Here is a 27,024-nt window from a genome sequence, read left to right as displayed (position 1 = left end):
ACTCCTCCATCTTTCTCAGCACCACCTTCTTGTTCATTCATGTTCTCTCATTCTTACTTTTATATGGTTAGATTTTACTTTTATTCTCTATTATTTCTTGACTGAATGAAGAAAAGTAGTAAGTAGTAAACAAAAAGTAGCAAAAACACTAATAGAAAAAGCAGGCCTGTCACAATAGTTATGCTATCATCATGTTGGTTATAATATTGATCTCCATATTGCCCCTTGTCTTTACATGCGTGTTTGTTTGCAAAAGAACATCACCAACATTTTAGCCAACATGACGCCAGAATAACAGCAGGGTTGTCCCGACCATGACACCACTGAGGCACAGCGTCCAATGGCAGCGATTTTCCCTTTTTTTTCTCTCCACCCCGCCTACTTGCGCAAGTGTAAGGTAACAAGAAATATTTCAAAGATGAAACAGAATAGCTTACCGGTAGCCTGCAGTTGCACTTGTAGAGTGAAAGAGCCACAGTCCCACTAGTTGTTAGCTTGCCAACCTCTTGCAATGAGTCAAAAAGTCCACCGTTTATACCCGCCAAAAACTTAGTCCTCCACTCCATAAAACTATCAGCAAACCTCCTGGCTCCCAAGCCATCTATCCCCAGGAGCCAACTGCACCAGCTACATCACTTGGTTTGTTTTTAGGCTGCTTCTGATAAGGTATTATAAATTCATATTTACTTTATTGTAAAGATTAGAGATTAACAGATGTTCAGTCCTTTTTAATAATATCTAAAATATCTTTTAGAAATTCCAATTCTCAATGTCTAAAAGTTAATTTCTCTTTGAAAGGGTGTACTTGCATTATTATTCAAGTATATTATCATTATAGCAGTGGCATAAAATTGTGTCAAAATGCCTGTATTGTTAATGGCATTACATCTGGGACAATCATAAGTGCTGTATTGTAGGCAACTGGACTATAATTTCTTAAAGATGTTTCCACTCTCATCCAAGAAGCCTCTTCAGTTTAAAATTACTGGTGCAGAGTCACAGGCTTTAAACCCTGTGTGGGTGTGAACCCTTACAGAGTCGTTGAGGTCACATGTGAGCTCTTAGTTTCAGAGTTGTTAATGTCACAATGTGAGTTGTTGACCCACCTGGCTACCATGTGTGTTGTTAGGGTTAGATGGGACCAGGTCCGAGTGGGTGTGAAGTCGTCTGGGGATTGATCCCAAGACTGCATTGTAGGTGGGTGATGGTCGTTCCAGTTCAACTTAGATGGCTTTTTCTACCAAATGTGACTCCTCTGTAGTTATGTTCAAGGCAAAACTAAAAACTCATATGTATTCCCTGGCATTTGATTGTCCTTAAATGCTGATTTTGTTGATTAATTGATGTTTGATGTTGACTCACATGTTCTGTACAGCACTTTGGTCAGCTGTGGTTGTTTTTAAATGTGCTTTATAAATAAACGTGATTTGATTTGATTTGATCTTTCTTCTCTGGCCAAGATGTAAACGAGGACAGCAATGAGGACAGCAACGTTCATATCTTGGCCAGAGAGGAAAGATTGCGAAACGTCTTCAAGAAACGCAAGCAAGTCCAGTTGCCTACAATATAGCGCTTATGATTACCATGACCTGGATGTCTGAGAATCTTCACCGACATTCTGGGACAATATCATGCAACAAAAAGAAGGCCATGACAGGCCTCGAAAAAGTATAACATTAGAGATCATTTTTATTCTATTCCATTCAATAATCTGCTACGCTACTTGCGATTCACTCTGAAGACATCATTTAAAAGTCCTTTTTGGGGCTTGACTGACATTTTAGAGCAAGAACTGAGTGACATAAGTTCATTACATAAAATATTGCAGTCATATACTAGATGCGTTTTCATATTCATTTTATGCCAGTAGTTATTTGCGTGCAATTGCAGAAAGTTGGAGCTTGTGTATGAGTGAAGTGTGTACACTACACTGCAGTTTGTATTGTAGAAGACGCATGTTGTAGACATCTACCTTAATGCAGTCTAGGAGAGGCACCCACTTTGAGGTCGAGAGGAATCAGAGCACTTGTTTGTGCAATGCTCAGAGACACTAAAAAGATAACATCAGACAGCGTTAACCTCAAACACAAATGCACATTACCCACATTCATACAATATACATTCAGACACATCTATGTGTTCAGAGGCACGGGCAAACATAGAAAGCACATACAGACATTGACATGCATACCATACACATAGACACATAACTCCCAGATGTAATCATTTTCTTCAGAACATGGACTGGAGAAAATGTTCCTCATCCTAGAACATGCTGCCATGTGACTAACAAGTCAGCAGAGATTTAACTTCACTCCCCTAACCCCCAACCTCTCTTCACTTCTGCTGCTTTTTCCTCCTCTCCTCTGCACTTCCATCACTTCCACTGCTTGTTTTTCTCCTCTCTATGATAAAACAATAATACACTTTTTACCTTCATTTACACTTGCCACAGAGGGTTTACATAGTGCCTCAAGAGAAGGCATAAACAAAGACTAATAAAATATAGAAGAGGGAGATAAAAAAGAAAACGCATAAATGGTAAAAGGTGGAAAACACACTGAAAAAAAATTTGTTTTTGTACACAAAAGCAAGAACAACAGGTTCCCATATAGTCTGTCAAACACAAATCAAAGTTAGACACATTTCATTAAATCATAATAGTAATTTTGTTTTAAGTGATGGCTTGAAATCCTTTCCAAGGTTGTTCAACTGTAAAAGCTGAATTCTGAAGGAACTGTAAATATAAATTGCAAGAGTGGAGAAAGTGGCATTGGTCCAAATGAAATAAGGTAAAAGGAGAAATTACCTTTTTTTTTTTTTTTTTTTTTCTCGATCTGTCCACTCCTTACCCTTCATCTTTTTTGTGGTGGGTTTGAAATTGTGTTTTTGCAAACAAACAGAAGCTGCTGGCAGCAGGTTAAACACTTTGGGAGCTCTCACTGGCCAGATGTCACTTGCATCAATAGACCCTTATCCAACTGGGCATTTATCCATCAGTTTCACATAATATCATGGAGTGTTACTTACTCACGGAGGTTTACAACCAATCCAGTGACCTTCTGGTCACACAGTCATTTCCTCAAGCTACTCAGCTACCAGTTTAATAAAAATGGTTTAGATTTTCTAGGAGGGAGCTAGTAGAAATAAATGACATAACCCTTTGGATACAGAACCTGTGGGTCACAGGCTAGCATTTCGACATTTTCCTTTATACTCTGGTCAAGTCACATTATCTGGTATTACATTCTGGTTGTAGTACAGAAATCCAAACATGTTCAAGTTTTGGGCACAATTTAGATTTTTCTTTTTAAAAAAAAAAAAAAAAAAATGAGTGCAGACACTTATGGGATATTGGCATGCTTATTTCTACTCACCATTCCTCCTGTAAATATGAAATTTGGCTATCATCGTGAAGCTGTTTTTAGACTGTAAACTGTGCAGCTGTTTTTGATGATAGCAGTTCTGTTTGAAACTCAGAGATTAAAGAGATCAAACATCTATCAAGAAAAACATTTTCCTCAAAGTCAAACTATGGAAAAGCTGAATGTTTGTCTTTTCAGAAGGCTCTTGATTATAGTAAAGAAAAGTTCTTTCAGTCAGCTTGCAACTTCTGAAAGCACAGTAACAAACACAAAATACAAGAAGTTACTGAATTGGCAATTGCCATACACGTTAACTACTGAAGTAACTTTTCCAGACTAGACTGTTTTCAACACTGGTGGCCTACAGATAGTAAAAATCAAGCAGATAATAAATCCAGCAAATTGATAGGATGCCAAGATAAAATGTTTTAGGCAGTGATTTTCTCAAGAGGGTTACTGATTTACATACAAAATAATGTATATGAATCTAATGAATTGTACTGTATTTGTAAGCCACATAAACACAGATGACCATGTGTGTTCTATTTTTCTAATCTTTTAACTTTTAACAGGACCGTTGTGTGTCTTGCAAACTTTTTCTTTCTGTAAATACAACCATGGGTCAAACAACACACTGCACTTTTATCTTTTGATTTACTCATCCTTGATTTATATATGTTTCACCACCACTTTGTAGTTGTGTAGATTTCAGCTACAATGGAGCTCATGAGAAGCAATGAAAGGTACAGCCCACTTTGAAACTGCTTGACTTGACAAGCAGCCGAGAAAATAAGAAGGAAAAGTAAGTAAGCCAAAAGAAGAAGGCCAGGATTAAAAGAATACTTGATCCGCAAAATAACCATTTGTATATCAATTCGTTATTGCGTGTTACCTTGAATTCATGAATGAGCAGAGGATGAATGGAGAATCCCAAAGAGGCAAACATTGTTCATGTATTGAAGTAATCATGGTCTGCATTTAACAACAGCAAAACTATATCAAAACATCCTTTTACAAACTCTTTTTAAATGCATGTGTTAGGGAAATACTGAGCATACAACAGGATAAATGAGACTTTGATTATACATCAGGTGTTGAGTGAGAGTATGTAAAGGGATGTTTTGATACAGTTTTACCGTTCTTAAATGAGTCCCTGATTACTTAAATTCATGAAGAATGTTCGCCTGTTTTTGATTCTCCAGTCACTGTGGAGTCATGAAAGAAAAACAAAGTTTTCTTCATGACGTCAAGGTAACACACAGTGAGTTATTGATATACAAATGGTCGTTTTGGGGGTGAAGTATTCCGTCAAGGCCATTTGGCTGTGAGGTCATTGCTCCCTTTGGGTCCATAAAACATGTGGTCAATAGCCACCCTGGTCATCTGTTGACAAAATTAAACCAGAATGGATGCAAAAGCACCAAGTGAGTATGATGTTTTAGTTAGAATGGGGTTTAATTACTTTCCACATAGAATTCAGTAAGCAAATATCTTTCTTTGAGAACGCTTTCCTAAATTTTTCATCTCCTGCATCAATTATGTTTCAGGCTTGATCACTATTTGCCAGTCACAGCAGTAAACACGAGCCAACAACATTCAATCCTCACATTGATGAGTCTGATCAGACTGATGCATGCACAGCCACTGAAACCGGCCCCTCAGAGGAAACACTTCATAAAATGTGAAATTTGAATGATTATGCAGCTGATGAGCGATTTTCCAGTGAAAACTTAATCCCAGTTAGAAAGCGTTTGCATCCATATTAAGAGGAAGCCATTAAAGAAGCATTCCACATTTGTTTCTCTGTGTCTCTGATCTCTTATCAGCACGTGATTGATTGATTTTGACTCTAGTCTCTTTGACTTGAACATGATCTGAGTGTAAAAGTCAAGTTCGTGCGTGTATGCGAGTGTATGTGTGGTTACATCTGAGGGCATGCGTCAGTGATCTATATTGCACAAACTGTTTGTGTGTGTTTGTGCGTCCACACGTGCATGCGTATGTGATTAAGGTTCTGGCTGTGGCTTCTCTGATCTTTATCAGAGAGACCTGAGGGGACTGATAATATCCACTCCTCTATCTATCATCCCTCCATCTGTCTGTCTGTCTTCTTTCTCACTTTCATTGATCATTCAGTCTTTCTCTCCCTCTCTCAATTCAACAATTGAGTCCAGGTCAGTTAATGGCATCATGGGAAAGAGAAGGTGACCCTAATAGTGGAGGTTGGTTGAAGGAGCTGCACCTTAATAGGATCTGCAGGATGATAATATGTACAGTTGTAACATTAAAGATATAGAAATTCCAAACGTTTGAGATTTATTGATGCTTTACAAGAACAAATAGTTGTGAAATTTTGTCATTGCAAGTTGTGGGATTTCACACGAACATAGCACAAGGCAATATTCTAGTCTTTCTGTCCCAGGTTGTGATAAGAGTATAATCCTTTTCTTTTGCCCAGTTGTTTATTATGACACTGCCTTTTGCATGAATATTGACAGACTTTAAGTCTATGTAAAGCACTATATTGTAACATAACCAGTGAGCTGTTAAAACTTTACTTTAGTTTCTTCTGGAAGAGGGAAACCGCCGGCATTACAACACAGTATCACCAGCAAAGAGCAGGCGGAGGTTTGTGAAGGATTGTCTGATGTTTTTTTGGTAACCTCACATGCCTTTGTTTGCTCATTTTTCAGTGTAATAGATAAAGAAACCATAAAAGTACTGAAAACGCAAGAAATGACAGATCTTACTCTTGTGCTCTGAAAATTTAAGATTTACGCTGATACAGAGTTTTAACACAACTGTCTTCTTTCTTTCTCCATCTCACTCTGCTTGTGTATGTATTTATTTCGGTCCCTTTTTCCCCTGCCGATTCTATACAGCTCAATATACATACAGTGGTGTGAAAAAGTGTTTGCCCCCTTCCTGATTTCTTACTTTTTTGCATGTTTTCCACACTTAAATGTTTCAGATCATCAAACAAATTTAAACATTAGTCAAAGATAACACAAGTAAACATAAAATGCAGTTTTTAAATGAAGGGTTTTATTAATGAGGAAGAAAAAAATCCAAAGCTACATGGCCCTGTGTGAAAAAGTGTTTGCCCCCTAAACCTAATAACTGGTTGGGCCACCCTTAGCAGCAACTACTGCAATCAAGCGTTTGCGATAACTTGCAATGAGTCTTTTACAACGCTGTGGAGGAATTTTGGCCCACTCATCTTTGCAGAATTGTTGTAATTCAGCCACATTGGAGGGTTTTCGAGCATGAACCGCCTTTTTAAGGTCATGCCACAGCATCTCAATAGGATTCAGGTCAGGACTTTGACTAGGCCACTCCAAAGTCTTCATTTTGTTTTTCTTCAGCCATTCAGAGGTGGACTTGCTGGTGTGTTTTGGATCATTGTCCTGCTGTAGAACCCAAGTTCGCTTCAGCTTGAGGTCACGAACAGATGGCCGGACATTCTCCTTCAGGATTTTTTGGTAGACAGCAGAATTCATGCTTCCATTTATCACAGCAAGTCTTCCAGGTCCTGAAGCAGCAAAACAGCCCCAGACCATCACACTGCCACCACCATATTTTACTGTTGGTATGATGTTCTTTTTCTGAAATGCGGTGTTACTTTTACGCCAGATGTAATGGGACACAGACCTTCCAAAAAGTTCAACTTTTGTCTCGTCAGTCCACAGAATATTTTCCCAAAAGTCTTGGGGATCATCAAGATGTTTTCTGGCAAAAATGAGACGAGCCTTAATGTTCTTTTTGCTTAGCAGTGGTTTTCGTCTTGGAACTCTGCCATGCAGGCCATTTTTGCCCAGTCTCTTTCTTATGGTGGAGTCATGAACACTGACCTTAACTGAGGCAAGTGATGCCTGCAGTTCTTTAGATGTTGTTGTGGGGTCTTTTGTCACCTCTTGGATGAGTCGTCGCTGCGCTCTTGGGGTAATTTTGGTCGGCCGGCCACTCCTGGGAAAGTTCACCACTGTTCCGTGTTTTCGCCATTTGTGGATAATGGCTCTCACTGTGGTTCGCTGGAGTCCCAAAGCTTTAGAAATGGCTTTATAACCTTTTCCAGACTGATAGATTTCAATTACTTTTTTTCTCATTTGTTCCTGAATTTCTTTGGATCTCGGCATGATGTCTGTAGCTTTTGAGGATCTTTTGGTCTACTTCACTTTGTCAGGTAGGTCCTATTTAAGTGATTTCTAGATTGGGAACAGGTGTGCAGTAATCAGGCCTGGGTGTGGCTACAGAAATTGAACTCAGGTGTGATCAACCACAGTTATGTTTTAACAGGAGCTGGGGGGCAAACACTTTTTCACACAGGGCCATGTAGCTTTGGATTTTTTTCTTCCTCATTAATAAAACCCTTCATTTAAAAACTGCATTTTGTGTTTACTTGTGTTATCTTTGACTAATGTTTAAATTTGTTTGATGATCTGAAACATTTAAGTGTGGAAAACATGCAAAAAAGTAAGAAATCAGGAAGGGGGCAAACACTTTTTCACACCACTGTATATAGCACCCACAAAAGACCTAGTACAAAAGTGCCTAAACATGTATACAATTGTGGTTCTGTTCATATATTTTAAATGAGAAGGAAATGAGTCAGTTCTGTCCCTAAGGAGAAGTGATGTTACAGTCCTGGAGAGTGATGTGTGTGATGTGTGTGTGCTTGTGTATGCTACACAGTGGGGACCATAACATATTTCAGCAGAGTGAGGACATTTTGCGAAATGAGGACAAACTGGCTGGTGCTCACTTTTTTAAAGGCCTGTTTGAGGGTTAAGACTTGGTTTTAGGGTTCAGGTTAGAATTAGGTTAGGGTTAGGGTGGGGGTTGGGGGAAGGCATTTAGTTGTGATAGTTAAGGTTAGGGTAAAAGGCTAGGGAATGCATTATGTCAATGAGGGTCCTCACAAAGATAAAGGTACAGGAATGTGTGTGTGTGTGTGTGTGTGTGTGTGTGTGTGTGTGTGTGTATCTGTCTGTCTGTCTGTCTATATATACTGCATATGCATGTGTCCTATGTTATCCTATGTCTATACTGTATATCAGGCAAATGTGAAGTATGTGGAATTTAGGAGGGGAGGGAACAACTGAGTTGGAAGACAAGCATACAGTACATAAGGAGTAATGTAAAGCAGTGAGGAGAAGAGAGGGTCAAGCAATTAAAGGGAGGGAGAGAAGAAAGAGAACTGTAAGAGAATAATGAAGAGAGGAAAATAAAACAAGAAAAACAATCCTGCACTGAGACAGCAGAAGAGAGGGGAATAGGAGAGGATGGAAGAAGACAAGACAAGTTCCCTCTAGTAATGTCATATGTTCTAGCTGAACAGGGGGAATCAATGTTATTTTAAAGCTCTGTGTGTGACAGTGTGTGTGTTCATTATCCACAGTGTGGATGCAGCTCCTCACTGTTCCAACTACCGCAAGGTCAGCTTCAACGCAGGGGCATTAATCAAAACAATCACACACACACAAACACACACAGTGACAGTAGGTGTGGAGAGAGGATTGTATGACACAGAATTTTGAAGGAAAATCTAGGTTTTGAATCATGTCCCCATCTACCTACCTTCCACTTTTGAGTTGTTTTTGCCATGTATGGAACACGTGGAACATGCTTATGTCCAGAAAGCATTAAAACACAATGAAAAATCATGAATGACACAAATGTCAGTGAGCACCATATACCTAAAGTCAGTGATTCTGGATTTCTGACAATGATCTCATCTGTCACCAAACTGCCACGCAGCATTTCCAACACACTGGAGAATAAAATAAGCTGTACATTATCTAACAAATCACAAGTCTGTTGACACAACTGTGACACAGGTATGTATCTCATCATACAAAATGTCCTGTGAACTTTTACGTATTCCATCGTTGTTTTCTTTTCACATTCGTTTTGCTGTGTCCCAATGTCATTAGAATAACAAAACACCGTAAAAGCCAGCCTTAATTTTTGATGGAAATATCGAGACCTTTAAATACATGTATTTTAGCATCGTCTTACTTGGAATTATTTTGTAAATGACAGATCACATAGGTCAGGGCTGCCAGTTATTTCACTATCTGGAGAAGCAGGATAACTCAGTAAGATTAAAATAGTCCTAGTAATTATTATTAATTAATTTCAGTCTTATAGAGAAAGAAGTGGGACTCTAAGTTATCTGGCATTGTCAAAAGTAAGAGACACAACCCAATCACCAGAAAAAATGTTGGCATTGTGTGTTTCTGCAAACCACAGATACATTACATTTGCACGTTATTATGAAGCGGATACATTGAAACTTTGTGTTTCAACATCGCTGTGGCTAACGTGTAGTTAGGCGGAAAAATCACTTACTTATGGCAAGGAAAAGATTATATTTGAGCTAAAAAACAAAAAAACAAAAAAAAACTGGTTTTGCTGGCACAATCATTGCTGTAAACGCAGTGATGTCTCAGTAAAAATAAACCTGTAAATGGCAGTGTCCCCTGTGGAAAAACAGCAGTGGGTGGCTTAAAGAAAGGCTACATTTGGTGGCTAAAAAGACACTTAAAACATGACTCACTAAAAACAGCTTTGTTGTTTGTTGGTATCCAACAATGGACTGCCAAACCAGTCTCACACCAGAGTCTTCGAAATCTGGTGCTTGGGCTAACGAACAAAGTCGTCCTTTAACGTCAGCATGACATGCAGCCGGACGCCATTATAGTGTGACGGCACTCTGTGGCAGCGGGGAAACACGGCGGGACAAAAACGAAAGTCAAGGCAGCAGAAGTCCAAGGGGGTCCACATCAAGGGGTGGTGGATGGGTCCAACAAACACTAGCTATGTTTCCATCCAGAAGTGATTAGAATCATTGGGAAATGTGTATTAAAAGAAGTATGAATCCTGTGTGTTTCCATTAAATGTACGGACTTTGGTAAAAACTACGAACTTGCGCGAGTTTTCCGCAGAACCGGAAACAAAACAAGTCTTGCATTCTTCTTCTGTGGATATCACCATGGAGAGAGGTGCGCTACGTCAGACTTAATTCGAACATAACTGTTTTCATCCCCCGTTTTGTGAATCAGCATTTTTTCGAATAAGCCAAAAACCCAGCTAAAGCGAGTGTATTTTAGTTTGTGCGAATCAGGGGATTTTGATTCTAATTTTGGCGTTTCCATCATAATTTTCCGATGCGATACTTCTAGATGCACATCTAAACAGGCTGATGGAAACATGGCTAATGACATTCACCCAGGAGAGCGGTGTTCACATCCTGTAAGATTATTATTACAAGCTTAACCCTGTTCTTTTTTTCCAAAACCCAACCACGTGTGTTAGTTGTTGAAGGAAAAAAAACATCAATTTGCGGTGTTGTACTGACATAGTGCATTTATTTGGAGACAGTATATAAATGTTGAAGTTCCTGTGAAAACAGAAGTGTATTTTGAATGAAGACAATGCATGTAACAAGCAGAACTTGACACGGCATCCCAGAATGTCAACAACCAACGCACCCAGGGTACCGTGCACGTCGTATCTGGACGTGGAAAGTCCATGACCAAACGTCGATATGTGACGACGTCGGTGTGAGAATGTGTTGAGTCTGCAGCTTGACAGGCGTCTTACCAGGTGTCACGCCATCCACCGTCCCCTCTTACTTTGATGACAAAGTCAGCTCTTATACTGTGTCACAATGTTGATTTTATACATATGAAAAGTACAAATGTAATATATTAATGGTTTGCAGAAACATACAATGCCAACATGTTCTTTTGGCGACTGGGCTGAGAGACATTATCTCGTTATCTGGATCCGTGTATATAATTGTATAATGGTATTGTACAAAATAGCTGCCAAATCCCTCAGTGTCAGGCCTTCAACGACTGTCCACACAGTGTATCAGTTTGATGTCTGGATAATGTAATTACAGTAAAAGCCTGCCAAATGTCTCAGTATCTCGCTAGGCAGGATAGTGTAGGTGCCTCACATCACAAAAGTCCAGCAAATGACAAATTAATGTGATACCTGGATTAAACTAACCAATTTAATGACAGATTTATATTAAGAAGCTGCCAAATGCTTTAGTGCCTGGAAAGGATAGGTGTCTAACATCAAAGATTGTCCAAAAAGTAGTCATCAGTCTGATACGTGGATAAAATAATCAGAGTAAAAGTGTAAAGTCTTTTGCTGCCGAGATTGGCAAGGTAGAAGTTTGACACTAAAAGAAGTCTAGCAAATGATATATTGGCCTCATATCCCAATGATATTAGATACTACGATGGAATTATAGCGAACAGCTACCAAACCCCTCTGTGCCAGTACAGGATAGAAATTACATCAAATGATATATTGATTTGATATTCAGGTCTGTCAGACAACCACTGACCAGCTGGCTAAAATATAGGCTATGCTGGTACATAGTTAATATCAGTGTGTGTGGAAGTGTGCGTATGTGCTGCTGCAGTAGTGTGTGTGTGTTTGTGTGTGTGAGTGTGTGTTGATAATAATACGGCCTCCTGGCCAATGTCAGTCCATTATTCAGCTTTATATCAGCCAACCAATCAAACGGCCTCCCTTCAGGGTCACCACCTCAGCCCATCCAATCAGCTCCTCCTGCCAAGCAGGAAGGAATGTCACCTGATTAGCATAACCAGAAAATGAGCAGGGTCATGCTGACATGGCAGATTCTGATGCTGTGAGTCAGACAGCACTCCGAGGGAGCATTTAGACAAAACGTATCCCTCAACACTGTCAGCCAATCAAAGAGGATTTTCACTAAATGTAACACCGCCCTGTAAAATGTGATACGGTACATCGACAGAATGATCTCTAACCTCCTTTAGCTGCTTCCCATCAGCAGATTTCATTATTCCATGGGGGTTTTCTCTCAATATTTAATTGTCTAATTAATTGTTAAAATGACTATCAGCACTGTATTCTCTAGCCCCTGTGCTCTGCTTTCTATCAGCAGATTTTGTTATTTCACTATCCCACTGCTTTCAATATTTTAACTACTGTCTCCTAGGAAGGAGGAGTGCAGTATAGCAGGGGAGAGTACAGTAACACAGCACTACTAGTTTTATTTGGCTGTTCAGCTAATTCATTCGATTTTGTTTGGCTTAGAAAAGTTTTTTTCACAATGAATATATTCACACAATGTATAAAAACCAGACTACTGACCTTATCTTAATGAGACAGGATTAATAAGTGTTCCTGATCGAACCGTTTCCACTCATTTTTCAGAACTTGCTGTGGAGTATGGCCCAATTAAATGAATGACAAACCCTACTTACAGATGGGATCATAACATGAGTATTCAGCATCAGACCCTATCGTCTTATGATGTTGCTTCTTTAACTTGACATTCTTGACATCTTGTCGATTTAATTTCTTCCTGAGTATTGTCTCAATTAAGTTCAGAAGACAGTTAAGCATATTGCTGAATTTTAAAGCCCTTTAAATGTGTCTGTGTGGCACTTCATGAGCAGTCTCTAAAATACAGATGTATTTCTTAACGTTGTAACTTTTTAACTTTAACTTTTATTGATTTTCTGAGCAAACAAAAAGGAAACAACATATTTTACTTACGTACAAGCTCAGATATCTATACCAGGTGACGATAAGGCAATGAAAAAATTATATACTGTATAATTAAAGAGAAAAATTATGAGGTTGGGGATAAACTAAGCAACATAAAGTGCCTTCTGTACAACAGAGGAATGAATATAGGAATCATGGACCATTCATGTTGTTGTGGGAGTATATATGCCTTTAGATTCTGGGGAAGGTAGGTCATTTATCATGTCAAGTATGCCCTTCCACAATTGTTGTGCGTTATTATAAACTCATACAGATTAGATTCAGCTCTCTCCATGGAGATAGTCTCTAGGAGTGTTTGACACACAGTCGCTGTTGCAGCTGAATGAAGTCCTCTCAATTTGTTGCTATCAGTCTTTTAGCTGTCATGCATCAAGTTGTCAAAATTTGTTTGTTGTGTTTACGCCAGGTTCCTTCAACAGTGTAACCCAAAAGGGACTGTTGGATCACTATGATCAGTACAGCCAATGATCTTTCACAGGGGACTGCAGAACATTTCCCCAGTAGGTTTTACTTTAGTGCAAGCTCATACCATATAATAAAAATGACCTTTATTTTGTTTGCAGTGCCAACAAGATCAGTTGGATTAACTTATCCAATGTAATCATTTTGTTCTTCGCAGATTCAGATGCTTTGTGAAGTTTCTTTTGACTTTTTTTTTATTTTTTTTTAAAACTATTTTCTATATGTTTTTTATGCTTTCAGGATCATAGAGCTGTGTGCACAGATCATCTGTGTTTTGATTTCAATGTAAAAATAAGTAAAACAATCAAATCTTTGGGGGAAATACCATCTTAACACGGGATTTTGATCACATGCAGTTAGCTGTGGAACAAAAGCAAGTAAATCTCATTAGAATGACTCCTTTACTTTGCAGCAAGATAGGAGACCGAGTTTTGCCTTGTGATGTCTGTGTCTGTCACAACAGATAGTTGCAATTATTGAAGTTTTGTCCTGTGATGAAAAGAACAACTTTGTTACAAATTGATTCCCCAGTGACTGTGCACCCCCAAATACACACAAACAACACAAACACGACGCCATCATGAGCTGTGAGCGAAAAATGTTGGTCTTGTGCAGAGGGAACACTTGTTGGGTTGTGGTTGATGTTCGGCTGTACTGCACTAATAGTACAAAGACTGGCGACAGAGGGGGAGATGAAAGAAGAAGAGGAGATTAAAAGGGACAGGACGGTAAATGAGTTGAAAGAAGTGAGACAGGACAGAGGCCGGCTGCTTATATCTTGAAGTGTACTTCAGCATAAAGGCGGCTGTGCATTTTGATATTGCTTCAACGAAAACAGTTTTGAAAGCCAATGTTAATCCATCCATTGATCAGCGTTTGGATCAGGGCCCATGTCAGGTATTTAAACCAATCAACTAAAAATGCTAAAATAACTATAGCAGCATGTCTCAAGAAGTCTGTGAATGTGGTACTTGAATCCTTATCCTTATTTCACCTCAGATCTAACAGGTTTGTACGAGGTGTGGTGTTGCTTTTCCTCAGTATTAATAATTGGGAGAAACATTAATGGGAAAACAAGCCAGTTATGTGTGTGTGTTTTGGTGCCTGTTGATATGTTATTGCCGAATTTATTTCAGTTTGTTTTTTATCCTTTATTTTGTCAACAGGAAAGTGAGGTAATGTAATATTTTCACACCTTAATTTGCATTCAGTTCAGTTTTCTGACAGTTTATCATCATTGCCTTTATATGTAGAATGATTACTCAGCTGTGTCTGTTTTGGTTGGTAAGTTTCACAGTTAAGGTGTATTTGAGTGTGTGTGTGTGTGTGTGTGTGTGTGTGTGCGTGTGTGCGTGTGTGTGTGTGTGTGTGTGCGTGTGTAAGTGTAAGTGTGTGTATGTAAGTGTGCCGGCATGCATCTGTCAGTCAGCTTTCCAGGGGGTCTCTTGATGTTAAATTTAATAAGTCACGCTACAGTAACCACAGCTATTAGATATCACACACTTTCCGGAATACACACACTCGCAAAGCTAGCTAGCTAGCTCACCTCGACAGTGCAACCAAGCAACACACACACACACACCCCCACACAGATGTTATCAGCACAGTTAAATGATTCTCACGCACGCACAATCGTAGACAAACTAGGAGTGCTTTTATAAAATATGCAGAGTATACACCAGAGTATGGCTGAAGTTGTCAGTCACTGTAGACACACACACACTCCCACAATAACTGTCTCTACAGGCAACAGTCTGTACATGGGTTACCAGTTAATGTTTCATACACCACTTAACAGCATTAACCTTGCATAGCCCTCCATTGCTGTCTGCTCACTTGTTGTCATTTTGTTTAAGGACAGGCGAAAGGTCTGTCTGAAGGTATTACAGATATAGGAAAGTGACAACAGTAAGAGCCCTGCTTGTGACCCTTAGAGACAGCAATGTTCATTACACCCATAACACTGACTGTCAGGTGGAATGATCAACAGCATTAACAGTAGCAGAGCTACAAACTGTCAGGTCGTGAGGATAGAACTCGAAGAGAGGCCTCAGGGTCATTATGATAAAAAAAGAGCGAATGTGCTGAGCAAGTTTCTTAGTGAGACATCCAGAGTGCAAAGTTCAAGGAAGGCTTATTTGCATCTTCAAATGTGTTTGTGTGGTTGTTATTTCCAATGCCTCTGCACCCTTGTCAAACACAGAAAGAGAATGTGAGGTTGTGTTGAAGAAGTAGCTGGGTGGATGTCCAAGTTCAAATTTATTTGAAGCCTAGTTTCACACAGAAGCAATTTATTTTGGTGGAAGGGTGGCGCTGGAGGTTAGTTGGGGCGTGATGCTGAGGCGTCAGTGTTTGGGTGGGTTTGAAATGGCAAATTGAGCTGACCACCTGCCAGCTTTGGGGCAACATGTCTTTATCCCATCAAGTAAACCGCCAGTTCTGTAAAATTCCCTTTGTGCTACACACTCCTCTTCTCATCTTCCGTCTTCCCCTCTCTCGTCTTACAGTAGTCAAGCTGAGGTCAAGGTCCGAGTTTTGTTCGTAGTTATCTATGTGGCTGAATTTAAAACTGACAATGGCTGATAGTTAGACGCCTTAGACAAAAGAGGGAGGAAAGAGTAAAAGACAAAAGAGGAGTTCTGAAAAGAAAGTATGTGGTCGGGGAGAGACAGAGTGCTCTGGTATTGATCAGCGCAAAAAGGCCTTCTGAGAGGACACACTCATTTACTCAGTTCTGTTCAATGACAACTATGGCATCAGATTCTTTTTTGAACCCCCACCCCCTCTCCCTTCCTTAATGGATATTGATTTAGTTCTAGGAACATACAGTAAGTTGCTCCAGTTGTGTCTTGCTAACCTCTTCTGCTTCTCAACTCTCTCTCCGTCTCTCTCACAACCTTTGAGGTGAACCTATCTTTCAAGATGACAGTAGTGTGAGTGTAAGTACAAATCTGTGTGTGTAGGTGCAGGTGTGTGTGTGTGTGTGTGTGTGTGTGTGTGTGTCACAGTGCAGTGCAGCTTTAGCAGAGTGACAGTGATGTCAGGCACGTAACGATTTCCTATTGGCTGTCGGCCCCTGAGGCCTAACGACCCGTTATTGATCTGACCAATTAGCATTCACACCTTTAATTAATACTGAAGCCTGATGTGCGCACCCACTCACACACACAAGAATATACACAGAGTTTTAATTAATAGTGAAGAGAGGGGTGGCTGTGAGAGGAGATAAGAGAAGAGGCGGGAGGGAGAAATGGATGCGTGAGACAGACAAGAGAAGGGTCAGTTGGAGAGAGAGGAAAGCAAATCAGGACCCTGACTTAGATCAGTGTAGCCTCTTGATATAAGGACTAATGGTGTGTCAGAGTTCAATGGTATAGTGACCTTTGGGAGTATAAACAAGCTTACCTTTGTGCATTGAGAATATTGCCATTAGCTTTCCCTCAGTGGTGTGATTCTTGGTGAACTGATTAAGAAACATACACAAGTAAATACTGGACACAAATATAATGCTACCAGATTTATTTCCCAGCACTGCAATTGCCAAAAATACCAATGTTTTTCTTAAATATGATCATCTACAGTAAGTCCGTCGAATCAAAAAGCTGTTTTGCAAAGCCTGTAAACACTGGGCCTTGTACCATTTTGTTTGATCAAGTCTGATGGAGCTGATTCGCTCTGGTCTTCAAAAAGACGGAGTCAGCCCTTTCAGGTCAGATCAAACGATAGCAAGATAGCGTGCTGCTGTAGATTCTACAGGGGAAAAAAAGGCCTAAGCAAACAAACTAACCCATGATCTCACTCAGTCTTGATGGCTTCAACCTGCAAACACAGGACAATTAGTGAGAGAAGAGGGGCTTGTGTGGTATTTGTGTTTTTTCTCTGTATATATATATATGTGTGTGTGTGTGTGTGTGTCTAATGAAGTTCTGTTGGCAGAATGTCTTTAGGGGGGAATCTAATGGTTTATTGAACCAGGCCTCAGAGAAACATTGATCACTACATCAAGGAGCTATACCCACATGGACACACAGATACAAATACAGACACAACAAACACACTTGTCTTGTACATACGCATGCAATGACATGCACACAATGGCGCACACACACACACACACACACACACACACAGTCGCTAGAGTGTGCACACACACTGGTGAAGTGGAGGTAAAGGGCTTATAATTGACATCCCCATGTTTCTTTGTGAGCAGTCACGCTGCCGTCATTATCTGCTCATTCAATTACATACAGGGAAATTGCAAGGCTGGGAAAAAAAAAAAAACCTAAGTACACCTTTTCCACAAACGTTCTTAGATGGATATTCTGTCCACAGAAATTAGGTAATTGTGTTGGACAGGGTTATTGTCTTTCTCCAAAAATGATTAACTTTTTTCACCTACTCTCATTAAATTGCATCCCCAACTGGCTGGCTCTAATTGTGTATTTCTATCATATGAAAGTTTATACTTAACTTCATTACATTTTTAAAGAGCACCAAACTATTCACCCCACTGCATTTTATGTGAAAGTGTGTCTGTATTAGTTCTTTTGATTTAATTTTTTGCATGCACAGTGGCTCGTAAAGTAATGTAAATTTGACATTGAGCTGACCGGCATCATAACAGGTAAACAGACAATAATGGATGACTTTTGCCTGACCAGCAGTGCTTTAGAGACACAAGGTTTAGCAAATATTATTAATACATTTACTTTCTTACTGTTCTTTTAACAAAAAGAATGTTCTGGGTATTTCATCGCCAGTTTAACAGCTTTAAGCCTCAAGCAAAGATCATTAATGATCATTTTTAACTGCCACACAAGCCAGTTCTGGCTCAGTTAATTCAGTTGTCAGCATATACTATCCTGATAATGTACTTAATAAGTTGCAAAGATGATCACCAGTATGGGCACCAGGCTGCTTTAAGCAGCTCCATGTCCGTATTGAATACAGATAATTATTGTTCACACAGAGCATCAAGGCACCTCCAAGGCAACTACTCAGGACTGCTTTTACCTTCAGGGAGAGTCGGGTGTGAGTGCGTGTTTGATTGTCTGTGTTGTGGCGGGTAATAAATCCAGAGAGACATTAGTGGTCTGTTGCTCTGAGTCCATAATGTTTGATCTCCACCAGGAGCTACGATCATTAGCAACACAGTTGTGTTTGTATTAACTGATCCTCACAGCTGCCAGATGATCTTATGCTTTGAACAGCCGCTACTTTATCTGGGCGCTGTCTCTTTTTCCTGCTTAAACTCTGCCTCAGAATCTCTCTGTCTCTGACACACACACACACACACACACACACACAAGTCTTATGCTGCCACTTAGTCCCTTTTCCCTCCATTAATGTTTTCATAATTAATCGTAATTACTTATAATTACGCCATCACCAAGCAGCTACCAATCAAAAGTGGTTTTATGAGGGGAGGTGCAAGTGTGATGTGTGTTTTGTGTGTGTGCATGTGTGTGTGTGTGTGTGTGTGTGTGTTTGTCCGTGTGTGAGGTTTATTAGAGAAGTTCATTCCTGTCCTTGACTCTGTATGAGTATCGTAAAAGAAAAAACAAACCTGACCCAGACAACACATTGATATTAAATGGCGTGTTTGAATGTCGATGCCAACGCTTTCCATTATTATTCCCACGATAACAGTGACTCATAACAGTATGGATGAGTGTTTAAATATTTACTGTGTAGGATTTTCCTAAAAAACACTACAGACTCATACAAAGGTAATTCCTCTCAACCATCACTTATAACACCCTACAAGTGTTTGGCGGTGTGCTTTTCTGCCCTCTGCCTCCTCTGCATTTTCTTGTTTTCTGTGCTCAGGTGTTTATAGGCGTATATATCCCCACAGCGGTCAGGTGAGGTCCAGGCTTTGCAAAAGCTGTAAGCAGCACGCATTCAAGAGACACAGAGTCAAAAAAATGCAAATATCGCTAGGCACAATGCCAAACAAGTGACTCTAGGGTTAGCTTTTACGTTCAGTTTTACTGCTGAGCATTATTACAATCAGTAACCGACAACCCTGCATAGTATACCTTTGACATAAGGTTCGGCAACTACAGTGATTGCCCATGGTTACGCAAATATGGCCAACATATTTAGAAAAAGCTAACATCAATCGATAAGAGATGGACCACAAATTCAGGTATCTGGTGTGAAAGTCTCACTCACAACTTGCATATCCACCACCCTGACCCCTGCACCCTTTCACTTTTGCCTGGCTACACACAGGACGTGCTATTCCCTGCATTCCTGCATCAACAAAATTAGAGCAGGAGGCTTATTGATTGTTGAAAATGATCTCTTTTACACAGTAAATTTATAAATAAAACAGCAACAGAAACAAAGCTTTCTAGGTCGTCACAGTTGTAATTTGGATTTTATTCTCTATTGCGACATTTTCTGTCCAAATCATGACCAAATATGGCTCTGGCTCACTCCCTTAGGAGCCAATTAGACTACTAATATATTTTGGCAACATGATTAAAGCAGGCACATTGTGCCGTCAAGTTGTCAGTGTTACCAAAATGCAGAGTTGTGGTGGAACATTTTGGAACTTACAGTGTTAAGTGGTCATGTAATCACAAATGAAGTGGATGATTGATGCAGAAATGGAACTCAGTATAAAGCCAACTACCCTAAATGCTTTCCCTGCTGTAATCTGCAGAGGTGGAATATGCTAATTATCTTTACACAAATACTGCAGAGGCGTTCTGTTTTAAGGCACTTATGTCTAAATTAGGCATTTCATTATTGAGAAGTTTACTTAAATCACAGTTATCTGGCACATTCCTCCAACAATGTCTTTGAAAAACGAGATAAAATCAGTCATTCACTTGGTCGACCATGGTCTGATGTATCTTCTTCAGATCAAGTTAGACATCTTCACTTTCTTGAAGAATCAGGGCATGTTGTGCTTTTATCGTGAGGACCATTCTGCTTGTGCTGAATCTACCCTCAAAGTAAAGACTTTTTTGTGCCTGTGTAAGCAATACTTTAGTTATTATTAATTTAAAGTTGCTTCTTCAGATCAGGACATGAATGGAAAAACTGGTGTTAAATGACTTGTGATGTTGCTGGCACTTCTGCCTTGCTGCGCCACAGGGAGTCGACTCAAGACTCAAAGGGAATTTGTCTGGAATAGAGTACGTAGTCTTATTCCCTGCTGTTCCTCTTACTGGACTGTCGATAGAAATGGTGAGAGGAGGGCAGAACTGTGGGTGCTTGTTGTGCCGTTTGCATCATTGCATGTCTTGCCTGGGTTTGTAGTAGTGGGTTATTATCAGCAATGAAGGGGCAAGTGCCCTAACTGCTCTTATCAAGCGGGGACTACTTATTAACTCCACTTTAGTTGGCCCCTCTTTTCTATCTTTATCACACTCTTTAAGCTTTATTAGAAAGAGGCATCAGTTGTTCAACACACTTTTATTTATTGTTGGTGTAAAAGAGATTGTAAAATAGAAACACCGCATTCCTTCCTTCCTTAGTTCCTCTCGATCAGTCTCTTTATACTCAGCATTTGCTCAGCATGATCCCTAATAATGGGCTTTTCAGTGGCGTTTTATATTTTATGCTGTTAATACTTTTGTAGAGAAAGGTGTCACAATTTTCAAACGGCATATATCTCATCTTGGCATTAATCTTTTCATATTAAAAAGCACACAGCCATGTAGAATAATTCCATATTATCCTATCCGTGATTGTTGAGCTGTCATAGTTAGAATTTGAGGAAATCGCCTGAATCCTAGTATGAATGACAGTCGCTTGACAGCTCTGCAGCAACTTTCTAACAATGGAGGGATTGTTTGAGTAAAAAAGTTTCCACTGTCAATATAACAAATATGGATGTGTTAAAGTTGAGCAAAATAGGCCTATTTTGTTCAGCCAAACACTCCAGTGTTTCCAAAAATGCAATGTAACCACTTAAACATAAGCTGAACTTTCCTCAAGTATCTCAGTGTTTTGTTCAGATAATTAAAAGTGATGTAAATATTTCAATAGACCTTTTCATTGCTATTCTGTTGCTAGGGCAACCGCTTTGGTCCCTGTGTTCTTGCTGTCAGCTACTAAGAAAACAATAAAAGAAAGAAGGGTCATTACTTCGGTGACAGCATTTGAATTTTGCATTGGTGCCAGACTTTTGTGCCACTTCCATAGCGGTTAATTTGATGGGCATGACAAGTCCCACTATAATCCAACAGATCTGTTGTTTCACCTACGATTGAAAAATGCTTCCACAAAATTAAAAAGATACATGTTACATAATGTTGACTGACATTTTTAATGTATATACGTGCATGTTTGGTTTTCTTTTTATTGTTCTACAAACTAATCCGAGATCTGTCTCAAGGCCCTGTTTGGTCCAAGATGGCTAATGTTGCATCATGATGCATAAAGAAACAGGGCAGGTTGGACCTATTATCGCTGACCAGACTTCAGTTATAACCAGATCAGTTCTCAGAGGCTTTGATTATTGTTCTGACTGGACTCAATGATATGCACTGTCAGGTAAATATCTGCCATCCCCTATCTGACATGACAAGGACACGTTTGTTGCCTTGCAGTTTGCCTGAGTTATTTACATTTGAACTAACTTTAGTCATCTAACGTTAGCCAGTGAGCACACATGATGACTCATCACTCACCAACACCGCAGCTCCCTATCTGTTTCTTTTACACCTTCACCAGGATTATTGCTTTCTAACATTTACGGTCCAAATTAATGTAGGGTGTCTCAATAGTTATTGCTGGCTAACGTTAGCTAAACAAAGTGCAAATGCTAAATTAGATAACTGATGTACAAAGTAACAAGTACTAGTAAGTGATGAAGGTCCAGATTTGTAATTATTTGGTGTGAAGTAACACCTCCTGACAATAATAGGAAACATTATCCAATGATAACACTTCTGAATATTTTTAAATAATATTTTCAGTTATAGACATTCCGGTTTGATTTGGGCGGAGGAGGCGAATTTAGATTTCTGTTTTTATATAAGTAAATATGTTGAACAGTTGCGATGGATTCAGAGTTTGCAGTGACGCCAATTATGTTCCGCCTCGTTAGTTCACCGCACGGAGCGTTTAACCTGGCAACAACTGCAGCCGGCTCAAACGTGATTGGTCAATATCACGCAGACTACAAACAGCCTACAACCGGAAACCAGGGCTCTTCCACTCTTCTTCTGGAGGCAAGATCTCCGGGGTTTGCCTACAGACTCTACATTCACTGAATGTAGAGTCTGTATATAGAGACTACCGTAGGGATAACTGGCTTGTGGCAGCCAAGCGCTCATAGCGACGTCGCTTTTTGATCCTTCGATGTCGGCTCTTCCTATCATCGTGAAGCAGAATTCACCAAGTGCTGGATTGTCCACCCACTAATAGGGAACGTGAGCTGGGATAAGACCATTGTGAGACAGGTTAGCATGTATTAGTCGAAGTGAAAACGACACAGATATGTTGGGTTATGGTGGGACTTGCCACCCCATTAACTTTAATAGAAGCGGCACCAGAGTAATGACTCTTCCTTCTTTTACAGGTTCCTTGTCAGCTACTGCATTACCAAACATTTAAATAGGAAATACAGAAGGACCAATGTAGAATGTTTATGTTGTCAAGCCTATAATCTATAATGTACATGTACATGTTCTAGTTACCTGGACAGCTATAGACAGCGTGTCTATACTGAGTAATACTGTATGCATAGCTGAAATGCACAAAAGTTAACTGCATGGTAGATACCACAGGTCTATATTTGCATCTAGTGTATAATTGTTTAACTAATCAAATCAGTATTAGCATTATGATTGATATCAAACTTGATAGGGCTGCACCTGCAAACAGCTTAAAAGAATAGGGTGAGCCATTAAAAATCCCTTATTACCGTTTTGAGATGTGAAAGCACAGTTGCAGCCTGATTAGTTTTTGCTTGTATATTGAACTTCCTGTTCTTTCTATATTAATTGTAACAGTAGCAAAGGGTAGATGTTTTTTTTTATCAGTTTCTCCTCGCCAGGTCACGTTCAATTCCACATGACATTTACCTCCAGAAACTACAGAAGCTTCTAATTTAGTTGGTAATGGTAATCCGTCACTGTGAACAAGAAACGGCCAGTTTGCCAAGCTTGATCAGAATGCCACTGTCAGCCTGAAAAACTTCAACATATAATAATATACACACATCTGGGAACACTGTGAGAGCTGAAATAAAACACCAGGACGTATCCAACTTCTCATATCTAATTGTGTGACTTCTGCATGATCCTCTCTCTGAAATAAACCCCTGAGACACAGAAGCAAATATTCCACAATGATGTATATTACTGAGTGAACAGACAACTCTTTAAAGTATTTAACTTGTGTTCTTATGATGCCTTCATGAACACAATGAAGTACAGAAAATATAGTTGCTTTATGAAGCTGCTTAACCTTAAACACACACACATAAACGTGTTACTGAGAAAAAAAAGTTTAATATTGTCATGTAAGCCGAATGAACACAGTAAAATCTAAATAGTCATATTATTATTAACAGACTAATGTCAGTGTGTTTTTGCTTTTAGCATTGTTAGTGAGAGGTTACCTCAAAACCACAAAAATAATGTACAACTTTATGCTATAAAATTTAATTAACTTAACGGCCTGGAAGTGTTTTATGACACAAGTTCTTCACAAGTCTATAAAAAGAGTTGGTCAAAGTGTTGAATAAATCAAACTGACAAGCAACTGACTCTGAAGTTGACAGCCACTGAAACCTTTTATAGATCCAAGTGCCCCAGAACACGAATCTGTTTGTTACGGACCTCGGGACTCATCTGTCTGTTCTGTTACAGTCCTTATAAACCTTACATCTTTTATGGGAAATGTCTTGAAAAGAATTTCTGAAAATCATTTCTCAGATGTCGTAAATGGAAATCCATGTACGTGGTTTGTTGTAGCAGATTCTATGCTTTATTTTTAAGCGTTTCAGCATCTATTATGTTCCGGCATCCAACTTGGTTCATCTTTTATAAAAGTAAGTGCTGACGGAGGTGTAAAAGCTCCAAACTCATTGAATCATCCCTCTCTGTCTCTGCCTCTCTTTCCTTTTTCTGTCTCCCTCTCTGTCTCTCTCCCCGTGTCTCCGCTGTCCTTCACTCCCCCTCTCCAATCCTCCAGTCTGCGGTGTCATCTGTCTCACTAAAAACTCTGAAAGCATGGCAGCATCCTTTCTTTTTTCTAGCACTTTGCTCTCGCTTTTTACCCACCACTCAGTTTTTTTTCTTTTCTTCCCCATCTCACTCCTTCCCCTCTCCGTCTCGTGCTCCCTGTACCTGGTCTCCACTGTAATTGCTTATCTAGGGAGAAATAAAAGCCAGGTAAATGGTTATGTGTGTGCGAGTGTGTGTGTGTGTGGTACAAAGAGTGGCTGGATGCTGGTGTCTTCTCTGCATGCAGGCCTTTGTGTGTCTCCGTGTGTGTGTGTGTGTGTGTGTGTGTGTGTGTGTGACAAATGCAGATAGTTCTACAGATGGCCCATAAAAGCAGCAGCTTGTAATGAAGCAACTGAGACCGAAATCATGGTTATGGTAAACTGGGGAGAGGCAGAGATAGGGAAAGAGAGGCAGAGATAGATAGATAAAGAGAGAGAATAGAGAGGAGGAAGAAGTGAGGGTAAGAGAATAAATAAGAGAGGGCAGACAGCAATAAACCATGAAAAGGAGTGTGGTGTAGCCGCTGGCTACTGAATAAACTAGTGTAATGAAACTATGTGATGTTCACAATAAACTAGGGGGAGAAAGTAAGGAGGAATGGAGGGATGGACAGAAGGGCTTATATAGTGGTATGGATGGAACAGTGGAGAGACAGAGAGGGAGAGGCAAGGAGCTGGCATGCCATCAAAGTTTTTAGTTGAGGAGGAGGCAGCAGGGGAGGAGGAGGGGAGGGTTTGGGTGGAGTGTGACAGGAAGAGACACTGAGGGAGGAGGGGGAGAGATTGAAAAAAGCAGGGGATATGCGAGTGAAAGATAAAAAAAAAAAGGTGCTAAAGAAGCAGAAACAGATGGAGAAAAGGAAGAATGAAGTGATACAAAGAGTGAAAATGTAACAGAAAAATATGTGATAAAATAAAATGAAAATGTGATAGACAGAAAAATATGTGATAAAATAAAATGAAAATGTGATAGAGGCACTGATTAAAAACCAAGTGGCAAAGACAGGAAAGTGTGTCCACCGCCAACAGACCGGCACTCTATTTATGTGTTTGTGTTATTGCGTGTGTGTGTGTGTGTGTGTGTGTGTGTGTTTGTGTGTGTTAGCAGGGTAAATGTGTGTCTGATAGGACACTGAACACCAAACATCCTGACACTGAGAGGGGCCACACTAACTGGCAAAATCGATAGGCCAGCAGGTCGCAACACTAGGCCAACTTGACATCCAATCACAATACAGCACAGGGGGTCGCCACAGTGATGGATGACCCTGGTTATGTGTGTATGTGCATTTGTACGGGTGTCCAAATGTGTCTTGTCAGAGTGTGTTTCTCTGTAACTGTGTGTCTGTGTGAAGATAAGGAGGACGGCAATTGGAAGGGGGGCGGGGGGGGGGGGGGGTATGTCGGGGTCTTTAGCAAAACGATTTTCCCCTCTCGTTTATGTTGTCCATGCTCTGCGAGCTCCGGGATTAAAAAAATACTCTCTAAAGACAACCTTAAACAGAAATTTTATATCAACTAATTACAGCCCATGAGGGCATGCTTGGCTGTTTTTGTTTTTCTTTTTCTGCAATGAAAACTCATTTAGAGGCAAAGTTATTTCTGTTATTAAGTTATTTTTGTTCTAGTTATATCTATTTTTAAATGAGACTCAAGCTTTGGTCTGGTGGACCCCATCACATTTAAGGTGGATGCTAATAATAAGAAGTTTCATTTAAAGGAAACTGAGAGACTGTTTGTGTGTGACCGCTGACGAAATGCACAAAACTATGCGATAATCCTCGGAGTAATCCCCAGCACCATGGCTACAGTGGAGGTATAGAGAGATGGGGTTGGGATGGGGTGTGGTGGTGGGATAGAAACGGGGAGGGGGGTATAATTGAAAAGGCATGACAATAAAGTCGTTGTATAAATGAATCAAATAGCCAACCAATCTAAGAATCACTCAATCGTTTCATTTGCTGACATCAAATCTTCCCTACCCACTGTCTGCTTTGTGAATGATAATTACACATTTTTGCCATTAGCATGGTAAAGATTGCCCTGCAGCTGTACTCCAGCTTTTCATTTTAAGATTATCGCGCATATGTTTGAAGTTTGAGAAGTGAAGGTTTCCAGAGAAAAAGAGCAGCTCTATCTCGACCTCTCATTTGGGAGCACACCGAGCATAATCTCTCTCACTACCACTATGATTTTTCCCTTTCTCTCCTTTTCCCTCCCCTTTCAACTTTCTCCATTCCTCCCTCTCTCCCTCCCTCTGTCTGAGTAGTTTCATACTTCTATCTATCATCTTGGGCATCCTCTGCCTCTCCCCGTGTCAAGTTTTTTTTAACCTCCCCCTCGTTTCTATCTCTCTCCTCTTGCCTCCCCCTCACCCAATCTGTCTGCCCCCCCCCCCCCCCCCCCCCCCCCCTGCCTCCC

At 40.0% G+C, this 27,024-nt stretch overlaps 1 protein-coding gene across 1 annotated transcript in view; it reads left to right on the top strand.

The window, feature by feature from the left end:
* The window catches only part of csmd3b (CUB and Sushi multiple domains 3b), a 478,068-nt gene that overhangs the window by 162,928 nt on the left and 288,116 nt on the right, over positions 1 to 27,024 (top strand). The window lies entirely within an intron of this gene.

Source organism: Epinephelus moara, chromosome 22, assembly GCF_006386435.1.
Source record: "Epinephelus moara isolate mb chromosome 22, YSFRI_EMoa_1.0, whole genome shotgun sequence".
NCBI lineage: Eukaryota > Metazoa > Chordata > Actinopteri > Perciformes > Serranidae > Epinephelus > Epinephelus moara.
This window is presented reverse-complemented; position numbering and strand designations above follow the sequence as displayed.